The sequence below is a fragment of the Bufo gargarizans genome, chromosome 4 (assembly GCF_014858855.1).
Source record: "Bufo gargarizans isolate SCDJY-AF-19 chromosome 4, ASM1485885v1, whole genome shotgun sequence".
Lineage (NCBI taxonomy): Eukaryota > Metazoa > Chordata > Amphibia > Anura > Bufonidae > Bufo > Bufo gargarizans.
This window is the reverse complement of record NC_058083.1, coordinates 15,776,531-15,788,558: the sequence shown is the minus strand read 5'-3', so window position 1 is coordinate 15,788,558 and position 12,028 is coordinate 15,776,531.

Below are 12,028 nucleotides of genomic sequence, written 5' to 3'. Positions count from 1 at the left end.
TGTCCCATAGAAATGAATGCGGCGGCTTGGGTGTAATTACACCTGCTCAACGCTGCAAATGCAATGGATAGAAGGTAAACAGTGAAGAGGAGGCAGCGCTGGCACGGTGCGTGCTTTCTCTTCAAACAGCTGATCGGCTGGGGTGCCGGACCCCAGCCAATCTGATATTGATGACCTATCCTGAGGATAGGTCATCAATAAATATAACTTGGACAACCCCTTTAAGGCCATCAAGATGGCGTTTAGTTCCTTGAAATTGTGAGACTGGGACTGAACTCCCTGATCCCTGAAGAAGAGATTCTACATGAGCCCCCCAACCATAGGGACAAGAGTATGACAGCATGTCTCTGCCACGGAACCTCCCTTTGAAGGTTCGCTAGATTCATCCACCACTCCAGTGAGGCAAGCGTCTGAGGTGACAGACGAATCCGCGAGTCTAGAGAGAAAGGATTTCGGTCCCAAATCTTCAGAATCTGCAGCGTCCTCGAGTAAAACTGGGCCCATTCTACCCCCGGAATGGCTGCTGTCATGAGCCCCATAACTGACATGGCCTCTCTCAGGGAGACTGACTGATGTGATAACAGGTACTGAACCTTGGATCTGATCAGACAAGCTTTGTGTAGGGGTAATAGACACATCTGAGAAGTGGAGTCTAGGATCATTCCCAAAAAGGTGCACACCTGACTTGGAAGAAAACTGGACTTTTCTATGTTTAGATCCTACCCTAACTTGTCCAACACCTCCCTGAACCATAAAATCTGTTCCTCTAGCTGCTTCAATGACTGAGAAAGAAGGAGAAAATCGTCCAGATATGGAATGACTACTAAATCCTTCTCTCTCAAATGGGCCATCATCTCTGCAATAATATTTGTCAATACCCTGGGGGTCTGAGACAAACCGAAGGGGAGAGCTCGAAACTGCACATGTAGGATACCCTTCTCCAGCTGAATTGCCACCCTTAGGTACTTCTGATTACTAGGGTGTATAAGGACATGGTAGTAGGCATCCCTGAGATCCAGAGACACCATATAACAATTTTTGAAACAGATTTAGACTCACAGACTTGATTTATTCCATACAAAATCTTTTGTACACTAGATACCGGTTCAGAAGTTTTAAATGTATTATTGTACGGTAGGAGCCATTCGGCTTTATTACAAAAAAGAGAGTTGAATAAAACCCCTTTGTTCTTTCTTGTAATGGGACCTTCATCAGAACATTATTTTCTAACAGGGAAGATACCTCTGAAATTAGGGCCGCCTGTTTCTGAGAGCTTGAACGATAATCTGTTACTATAAACCTTTTTGGCGGCAACCTCAGAAAATTTATTTTGTAGCCCTCTTTTAGAATGGAGATTATTTATGGCCTGTTTGATATCTTCTGCGATTGTTCTGTGAAGTGAGAAAGCCGACCTCCCACCAGGGCCCTGGTGTCATTGAGGCTGCTTTTCTGAGGCCTCTGCCCCAGAAAAGAGATACCCCTTGGTTTTTCTGGCTGGACCTGAAAATTGCCTAGACCCCTCTTTCCTCCTATATCCACCTTTATTAAACTGAGGATGAAAGGTTTTTTTAGGGGGTAGCTGACTGGTGGAAGGAAAACCCTTATTTTTGTCTGAGGCCTTGTCTGAGGCCTTCTCAAGCAAATCATCCAACACGTGGAATGACATGGAATGGCACACAGTTTGGCTTTGGAGACAGAATCTCCCTTCCAATCTTTTAACCAAATGGCTCTCCTTGCTGAGTTGGATAGGGCAGAAGCTCTAGCAGAAAATCCTAAAGAATCCGCTGAAGCATCCGCCAAGAATCAATAGCATTAAATATGGTGGGAAAGGAACATAGCAGCTGCTCTCTAGGGGTTCCCTCCTCTAGCTCCTCTAGGGGTTTATATGCTCCTCTAGCTCCTTCATCCAAATCTTTAGGGATCTGGCTACAGAAGTGGCTGCTATGGCTGGTCCAAAGGCTCCCCTTGTATCTTCCCAGTTCTTTTTTAAATACATTTCAGCCCTTCTATCCATGGGATCTTTTAGGGAACCCGTATCCTCAAAGGGAAGAGCCGCCTTCCTGGATATTTTGGCAACAGGGGCATCCAATTTTGGGGCCCTATCCCAACAGGCAGACGCTTCCTCCTCAAAAAGGTATTTACGTTTAATAGAAGGGGGAAAAAAATTCTATCTGGTTTGCTCCATTCCTATTAATCACAGCAGCAATATTTTCATGCACGTCAAAGCCCTTTATGTTTTTAGGACCCAGGCCATCAAACATGGAGTTTCATATAGATTGTGGAGCCTTATAGTTGTCTAACCCCATGGTAGCTCTGACTACTCTAAGCAGGGAGTTAATGTTCTCAGCTTGAAAAAGCGGTGTTCCCGCTACATTATCATCAAAGGATTCATCCGATGAAAGTCTCTCTCCCGCTTCCTCCAATCCTGACAGTACATTCTTATCGCTGGAGGGGGGAATAGATGCAGCTGCAGAGGTGCTGGGGTGACCCTCTAAGAGACTGCTAACCAACTCCTTAACTACATCCCGGATCATCTGCTTAAGACTGGTCATAAGAGACGGGGCCTCATCATCTAATAACTTGCTTATACAGACTTGACAGATAGGCTTCCCCCAGCCCGAGGGTAGCTCCTATGAGAAAAGCAAATATTAGATTATTCTGGGGTATTCATCCCTCTTACTCCACCATGGTACCGAGGATTCATTGGTGGTTTCAGTGGGATCTGCGCACTGTGTCTGCTCAATGTTCACACGCCATAAGCACAAAGGAGAAATCAACTGCTAGCTTCTTCTTCAGCTAGCAGTCTGAGCTGGCTGAACTTAACTCTGCCAGGCGCGCGCCAGCTCCCCCCACTTCCGGTCCTCAGCCTACTGCTTCCTTCTACTGCCAAAACCAGAAGTACGTCAAATGCCAGCAGCTGGACGTACGAACACGGCCGCAGAGGTCTGCGCGTCCAGGAGACATGCGATCCTCTTGGAACGAGAAGGGACTGGAGCGGGGGGAAGAGCCAGAGGTTCAGGCTCTGCAGCAGCTCCCAAAGTAGACTTACGCTGCCGGGTAGGCCCTCCTTATACTTTCACAAATGGGGAGCCCGCAGCTCTCCTTGTCCGATATATGGTTGCGATCCAGCCCTGTCCCTTAGGATAGGAAACAGAACTGGTGTGAAGAGGGATGGTCCCTCCTTTTAAAGAGGTTGCGGTTCCTGTTTCCTGTCCTGAGGAGGGGGTGGTCACTATCCAGGGGTGCTTGTTATAGATGTCGGGCGGCACTGTGTGAGTTCTGGGTGCACGGTCCGCGGGCGTCGCCCCAAGTACTTGAATGAAAGAAAGAACCGGCACTCCTTATGATGTAGTCGTCAATATTTTATTCGCCAATCATGGGTAGAGGTGACGCGCGTTTCAGCACATGCAAGTGCCTTTGTCAAACTCAAGCAAACAGCAAGTGGCAATGAAATAAACATAAGCATGTGTTTAAATAGCCCGCCCCTAGTCACATGATAGAAGTCTTCAAGTCATGTTGGCAGGGAAACCAAAATTTGTTTACTAACATCTAGAGAAAAGAAAAAATGAATGCGATCCTTCTGTATCACCGAAGATCGCTATGAATCAATTGCACTGCGGAAACACAAATGGAAACAGTTACATAAATCGAGCACGGATAATGGTTATATACAATAAACATCTCCTATATATCTTCATAAGAAGCTGCTCACCGAGTACTCCCGATTCAACCCTTTGGGTTTCATCATTTGTAGGCGGTGAATCCAATAGGCTTCATGTTTGAGTAGTAACTCCACCCTGTTACCTCCCCTACGAGGTGGCAGTACCTCTTCGATGATTTGAAATATTTGAAATCAAAGTTGTGACACATTAGGTTTCTGTTGATGGAAATGTAAAGGAATTGGCAATAGTACATTTTCATTGCGGATTGTCGATTTGTGTTTAGCAAAACGATCTTTCATACGCATCGTAGTCTCACCTACATAACAAAGTCCACATGGACATTTCAACAGATATATAATAAAGGTACTATTGCACGTGAAATGGCCCTTTATTGGAATTTGTTCCCCAGTATGTGGGTGTGAGATATAGGGGCCTTTTATTATGCTAGAGCAGTGGATACAGCTTAGACAAGAAAAGGTGCCCTTCCTGACAGTAGATAATACCATTTTTCGGGGGCCCTTTTTATTAGTGCCTATATCCGCTCGAATGATTTTATCTTTTAAATTACCTGCCCGCTTGTAACATAACATAGGGGGGTTTTGAAATTCTACAATCTGGGGATAATACCTGGTCACTATATTCCAGTGTTTATTGATAACTGCCCTTACGCGATTAATCCAAGGATGGTACTGTACAACTAGGGGGAGTCTTTTCTGTAATGACTTTATTTGGCCTATTGGTGATGTTTCGCATTTATTTTGCTGATGTTTAAGTAACCATTCCGGGTATCCCCTTTGCCTAAACTTGTTGGTCATCTCGTCAAGACGAGTATTGCGGGGGGAGGGATTACTTACAATTCTATTGACCCTCTGGAATTGTGAATAAGGAATAGACCTTTTGGTGGCAGGTGGGTGATTACTCTCATAGCTAAGCAGGCTATTGCGATCTGTATTTTTGGTGTATAGATCTGTTATACATTCACCATCTTGACCCTTTATGACCCAGGTGTCCAAAAAAGGTATTTTAGAAGAATCGGTGTGTACCGTGAATTTTAACTCAGATCATATACTATTAATGAAAAGAGAAAATTCCTGGATGGTCACAACGTCGCACCGCCATATGCAAAACACATCGTCTATAAAACGTTTCCAAAAAATGCAATGCTCTTGAAATAATGGATGAGGATAAATAAAATCAAACTGTTCAAACTGAGCCATGTAGCAATTTGCATACGGCGGTGTGACGTTGGACCCCATCGCGGTCCCGCGGCACTGTTGATAATGAGTATCTTGAAAAAGAAAATCATTTCGTGTCAGGATTATGGTCAAAAGGGCAAGAAAAAAATCTTTCTGATGTGGTGTGTAATCACTTCGATCCAACATATTCCGCACTGCGGTTATACCTTTAGTAAGGGTTATGGAGGTGTATAAGCTACACACATCTAAGGTCACTAATGTACAATCTGTGTCAATTTTAATTTTTTTGAGCTCCTCTAGAAAGTATTGGATATCCCTCAGATACGAGGGGGCAACCTGTGTTAAGGGTGTGAGAATTTTTTCAAGGATAGCCGGAGGAGTCAGTATTGAATCAGTTGCTGCGACTATTGGTCGTCCCGGAGGGCGTTCCATACATTTATGCACCCTTGTGAGGGTATAAAATGCAGGGGTAATTGGATGTTGTTTAATCAAGAATTCCGCTAATTTCCGATCTATAGTGGCATTTTCTTCGTATTCCTTAACTAAGGATTCAAGCACGTGCTTGATATCAAATACTGGGTCCCTCAGCAAAATTGTATATGTTTCGTTATCGGATAATTGGCCTAGGATTTCTTGTACATAATAATCCTTATCAAGTATCACTAGGGCTCCCCCTTTATCTGCAGGTTTAAATATAAGTGTATCATCATCTAATAGATGGCGAATAGTTTGTCTCTCTATAGTCGAGAGATTCTGATGTAAATAGCACTGCCCCCCTTGCTTCAACTGTGTTACTAGCTTATCAATATCCCTCTTAACAAGCCCTATGTATGTTTCTACTGGGTGTTCACCTCTAGGAGGCATGTAATGGCTTTTTAGCCGTAAGCCAAATTGCTTCAAGGTTCATAAACCAATAATTTCATCAGAAGGTCCAGGGGTGCTGTCATAGGTGAGGGGTAAAAAAGTTTTTATATTTTAAAAGTATGGGCATTTTCGGTTGCGTGGATGTCCATGTCCACTTTCTTTTTATAGTTCCCACAGGGAACTATGATAAGCAGATTGCCATTCTCATATACTCCAAAGCAATAAGGTTTTTCCATGTTCCTATGAAGCCCTGGTGCTCCATAGGAACGTTAGGCAGCCTCTTGTCACTCAGGAGGACAGAGGGTGCCGCACACTGCATCCAGCTCCCTCGATCCTCGCCCATGGGGGTCTGGAACACACCTGTGTGCTTCCGGGTTTCTGCGCGTCCGGATGCCATGGTCACATTGAAGGGCACTAGTTGCAGACATTTGGCCCAAGTGTCTGCTGCAGGCACTTAGCAGCAATGGTGGGCTTGCAAGGGGAAGCCATCTTTAAAAGGCCCGCAGGTCAGGAAAGGGTTAAGAACCAGTAACCTTTTTTTGCCTGTGTTCTAGTAGTCATAGCTTTTATATTTATTTTTTTATTTAGCTGTATGACACCATGAATTTTTTTGTAACAAGTTGTAGTCTTTATAGGAACTATAAAAAGGTATACAATGTATTAAAGGGGTTCACCGAGATTTTTTAACTGATGACCTATCCACTGGATAGGTCATCAGTATGTGATCGATGAGGTTCTGACACCCTGGACCCGCCGATCAGCTGTTTGGGAAGGCACAGGGCTCATAGTAGTGCCTCGGCCTTCTCTGAGCTCACCAAGATATACGCGGTACATAGGATAGCCGCATTCACTTAATTGGGGCAGAGTTGCATCAAAGTCATGTGACCAATGAACGTGATATCACAAGGCCTAGGTAAAGCTGCGAGCACTGCAGCCTTCTCAAACAGCTGATCGGCAGGGGTGTCAGACCCAACCAATCAGATACTGATGAAATTTTGGGGAAGATTTATAAAAAAAAGGAAAAAAAAAAAAAAAAGAAATTTCAACATTGTTCTCTGGGATTTATTTTACATTGAGTAATGGAAGCTCTTAGCGCACATACGTGTCGGGCCCAGTGTTAGGGACCCATCTGTGGAAGCCACCTTGACGCCTGGTAGATGGGCCCGACACGTATGTGCGCTAAGAGCTTCCATTACTCATTTATAGTCGGTATTGTACCACTTTTATCTAGAATGACCCCCATTTCTTAGCTCTATTGTTTGCATATATATAACGGTGTGCAGCCATCTTGTTTTTTGTAATTGTGTTTGCTTAATGGCTATGCACCTGTGATTCTGAAGGTTCTAGTCTAAATTTTCTTGCAATTTATTTTACACTGTTCGCTGTGTGATAGAAGTAACACAATAACTTTATTCTGTGGGTCATAGATATATAAAAAGCAAAAAATCTATTAGCTATTCCGCTCTAGTGATAATTCTTATTTTTATTACTGCAGAGTGTAATGATGTAAAGATAAGATATGGACAGGAGCAGTGTAAAATGCAAACTTTATTGATATTTGTGTGGGGGTTACAAGTGTGACTTTTTTCATGATCAGGATGCTTGCAAATGCCTAGGTTTTAGCGTCCTTTTCTGGAAAAAAAAAGACCCCTCACCGGTGACCATCAAAGAGCTAGTATGCAGATTAATAAGGGGTTGATAACATGCACAGAAGACTAGGCTACTCTCCCACTGGGGTCATGTTTAGTTATACAGGGGGAGAAGATCTGTGTCTCTCCTCTCTGCAGCCTCTATCTTCCTCCAAGCTGGTTGAGATCACAGCCGACTGAGGGGAGTGAGCATTTAAAGGGGTTGTCTGAGATATTGATACTGACAGCCTATTCTCAAGGTTAGGTCACTAAATATCAGATTGCGGGGGTGCGACTCTCTGCCAATCTGTGGCCTCTTCCTAGTCTGGTGAAGTCACATGACCTAGTTGCAGCTCAGTCCTATTTAAGTGAATGGGGCTGAGCTGCAATCCCAAGAACAGCTGATATCCAATGGACGGTGTCAGACCTTTGATCTGATATTGATAATCAATCCTGAGGAAAACCCCTTTAATATCTCAGGATCCCGTTGAGCTACAGCTGTGATCTTGGTTTTAATTTGAAAGCTGAGAATCTATTATTTAAAACAAGACCATGGATCATGGCTCTAGCTGCTGGAGATACGCTCTTCAAAATTAAGATTTGTGCAGCTCTCACTGGGACCAATTTCTAACAGCTGTCAGCGGTTTTATAGCAGCTAGCACCAGGATTAGCTTTCAAATCAAGACTTCAGCTCTATCCCAATTGTTGCCCAAGAAGCAGACTCCCTCTGCAGCCACACAGCCCGAACATGGTTTGTTCAGTTCTTAATCACGCATGTGAAAAGCGACGGCCTGCAGAGGGGTGGACACAGTCTCCAATCCTGTGAAGGAGATACAATCAACGTTACCTCCATGCACACTTCTTACGTGCTCTATAAAGCTTGGGCAACCTTTACCTGTTTTTATTGAGTTTAAGTGTTCCCTCACTCTTTCGAGCATGCACCTAATTGTCTTCCCAACATAGAATCACCCGCAGCTGCAGAGTAGTAAATAAACTACATATGTGCTCCTGCAGTTAATGAAACTATTGATTCTATGTTGGGTGCCTGCAAACTCAATGTATTTCTTTTGGGAGTTATGGGATACTCCAGTGTATCAGATGAAATCAATCAAGCGACAATCGATACTGAAGGAGAGATGAGTGACCCTTTAGGAAAAAGATCAGACGGGACCATAGAAAGACCAAGAAGAAAAGGACTCAGGAAGTCTGAGAGGGAGAAGAGTCCTGGAGGAAGTAACTATTTCCTCACCACCTGATGAGAACTTGGTGATTAATCTCACTGTCAAGGAACCATGAACCAGACGTACAACAAGAGATAAGTGGAAATAAGAAGGCTTTATTGAAAATCAAGCTGTAAGGCAAAAGTCCAAACGGATGGCTAAACCGAAGCAGGGTCTTGCGAAGCCAGAGGTCAGGAACCAGAAGGGTAGTCAGACGAAGCCTGGATCAGGAACCAGCAGGGTAGTCAGACGAAGCCTGGATCAGGAACCAGCAGGGTAGTCAGACGAAGCCAGGATCAGGAACCAGAAGCAGCAGCAGTCTTAGAAGCATGTGAACACAGGAGGACCAAGCAAGGAACTGAAGCCACAGACCTCCTATATATATGAGCTGGGCATCCAGCTCCTCCCAGTGGGAAGGAGAAGCCGCAGGGTGGGAGGCTACAAGAAACCCAGAAACCAAGATGGCCGCCAGCACATGTCAAACGAAGGAGAACAGCAAGAAGGTAAGACCATGACACTCACAGACCATGTGTTACCACCAGGCTGTATAAGGGTCCTCAGCAAAGGACTGGGATATAGCTTAACTGAGCAATTTGATCCTGTTACATTTGAAGTAGACCTATTTAAGGCCACTCGCAAGCTCCATCTACACAAATTATTTAGGGACATGCAGTATACGGGTAGGTTACCCGACACTGCTATATTATAATGTGTAGCTCCCTTTAAGAAAGTTAGGCCTGTAGCCGGCAATTCATATTCCAGCCAGCAGAGGGAGCCCCGAAGTTAGTATAAATAGGCTAGGGCCTAACCCAGGAAGGGTAGTAGTTGGAAGTTCCTAGTTCAGAGTGGGTTCTGAGAGATTCAGGACTCAGTAACTAGTGCAGAAATTGCACCACTGGTGTGGAGGATCATTCCCACCCAGTTTTCCAGGTCAAGTATACCTGAGGTACTCTAAGTAACCGCCTGTCCACAGGAGAAAAGGGGAACCTCTTCAAAAACCTTTGCTCAAGGGTTATCACCGTGATTTGGGTGTCTGGACCTTGAGAGTATTGCTTACAGCCAGGAACTAAAGCAGGAGAGGAAGTAAGCGTACCCCTGCAGAGAGAATAGTTGCCTGAAGTGTATTGCTACATCTAGAGTAAGAGGAAAGCCCTGATCCTAGGAGGCCTGTCTTGAAGATAGCTTTTTGCGGCTGCGCTTAATAGCCTGAACCACTGCTATGACTGTTTTGTAACGTGTGGAATATTCTGGAACTGTACTTACTGACTGTTCATCTATCTTCAAGTATCTTCAGTAAAGTTACCCTGTTATTCAAATATAAAGATTCCTCAATTATTCCGCCTGTCACTACACGGTGTGCCACCGTTCAATTGGCACTGGCGTCACGACATTCATCACCTGCCTGTTCCAGTGCTGACCCGTTTGAAGATGACAGTGAGTCCCAGGTTAGTGGGTTACCCTGCACTACAAAGCCCAGCATACCTAACGCTACACTACTGACCCCCTGGGACACTGCATCGCTCTTTTTGGCGTCACGAACAGGATCGCATGCTTCTGGAGTGCAGAGAAGTGTGAACTGTGTGCTTTAACTATTCCATCACCGTATTGCAAGGACTGTACCCTTTATTCCCAAGTCTGTGGATTATAATTGTGCCTGGTGAACGTCTCCCAAGGTAAAGTGCCTGTCCGTCTGATTAACCTGAGTGATCATCCTGTTGCGCTTACTAAGCACTGCCCTGTTGCCCAGCTTTCCCAGTTGTCCTTCCAGGACATCATTCGTCTGCCAGTGACAGAAAAGCCGCCAGCTGCAGTCAGCGGACGTCCGCCGGTGACCCAGCCACAAGTACCCTGGTGGGAAGAGCTCCATGTCGGGGACGAGGCTACCCCCCAACATCAACGAGAAGGGATCCTACAGCTTGTCAAAGAGCACCACCAGGCCTTCAGTAAACATGCTACTGATTATGGAGAGGTTAGTGCCATACAACACACCATACCTACTGGCTCTCATCCTCCTATCAAGGAGAGATACAGACCCTTGCCGCCGACTTCATATCAGACTGTAAAAGAAATGATCCAAGAGATGAAAGACTCTAATGTAATCCGGGACAGCCGTAGTCCGTGGGCTGCACCCCTGGTCCTTGTAAAGAAAAAGGATGGTGGTATCCGTTTCTGTGTGGATTATAGAAAAATTAACCAAATAACCCACAAAGATGCATACCCACTGCCCCGCATTGAGGAGTCACTAACTGCTCTGGGCTCCTCCGCTTATTTCTCCACATTGGACTTGACCAGTGGCTACTGGCAAGTACCCATGGCCCCCGAGGATAGGGAAAAGACGGCTTTCACCACTCCCATGGGCCTGTTTGAATTCAATTGTATGCCGTTCGGGCTATGTAATGCCCCAGGGACTTTCCAGAGACTAATGGAGCGGTGTTTGGGCCACAAAAACTTTGAAACAGTGCTGCTGTATCTAGATGATGTCATTGTATATTCAAAAACATATGAGGACCATCTGAAACATTTAGCAGAAGTATTTGAAATCCTTATCAAATATGGCTTGAAAGTAAAGCCATCCAAGTGTCACTTGCTCAAACCTGCAGTAAAATACCTGGGGCATGTGGTAAGCGCAGAGGGCGTGCAGCCTGACCCTGATAAGCTAGCGGCTGTCCGTAATTGGCCGGTCCCCACTACCGTCAAAGAGGTGAGGGGTTTCCTTAGCTTTGCAGGCTACTATAGACGTTTTATCCCCCATTTTGCTCAAATAGCCGATCCTATTCAGGAACTCCTGAGGGGGCAACCCAAGAAAAGCCCTAGGACTCCTGTGCCCATTGAGTGGAATGAGGAAAGGGAAATAGCGTTCCAATTGTTAAAAAAGAAATTGACCGAGCCTCCTGTGTTAGGTTACCCAGACTACAGCAAACCCTTCCATCTTTATACCGATGCTAGCAAACGAGGCCTGGGAGCTGTGTTGGCTCAGATCCAAGAGGGAAAAGAAAGAGTGATAGCTTATGCAAGCCGCTCCCTGAAAGGGGCTGAGAAAAATGATCAGAATTATAGTTCCTTCAAACTAGAGTTCCTGGCATTAGTGTGGGCAGTGACGGAGAAATTCAAAGACTATCTAGCCGCCACCCCGTTTATTGCATTCACCGACAATAACCCTCTGGCGCATCTAAATACAGCTAAATTGGGGGCCTTGGAGCAGAGATGGGCCTCCCGCCTCGCCAACTATGATTTCTCTGTAAAATACCGTCTGGACGTACTAATGATAATGCTGATGCTTTATCCAGGCTTCCCACAGAGACAGCTCCTGATGACGGGCGGGATGCTTGGGCAGATGTAGAAATGCCGGCCTTCTATAACAAATTTGCTCAACAGGATCAGGCTCGAGCTACCAATGACAGAGCCACCGCCCCTTCACCCTCCAGTAAGCCCGAGCCCAAAGAGGAAAGATGGGTGAA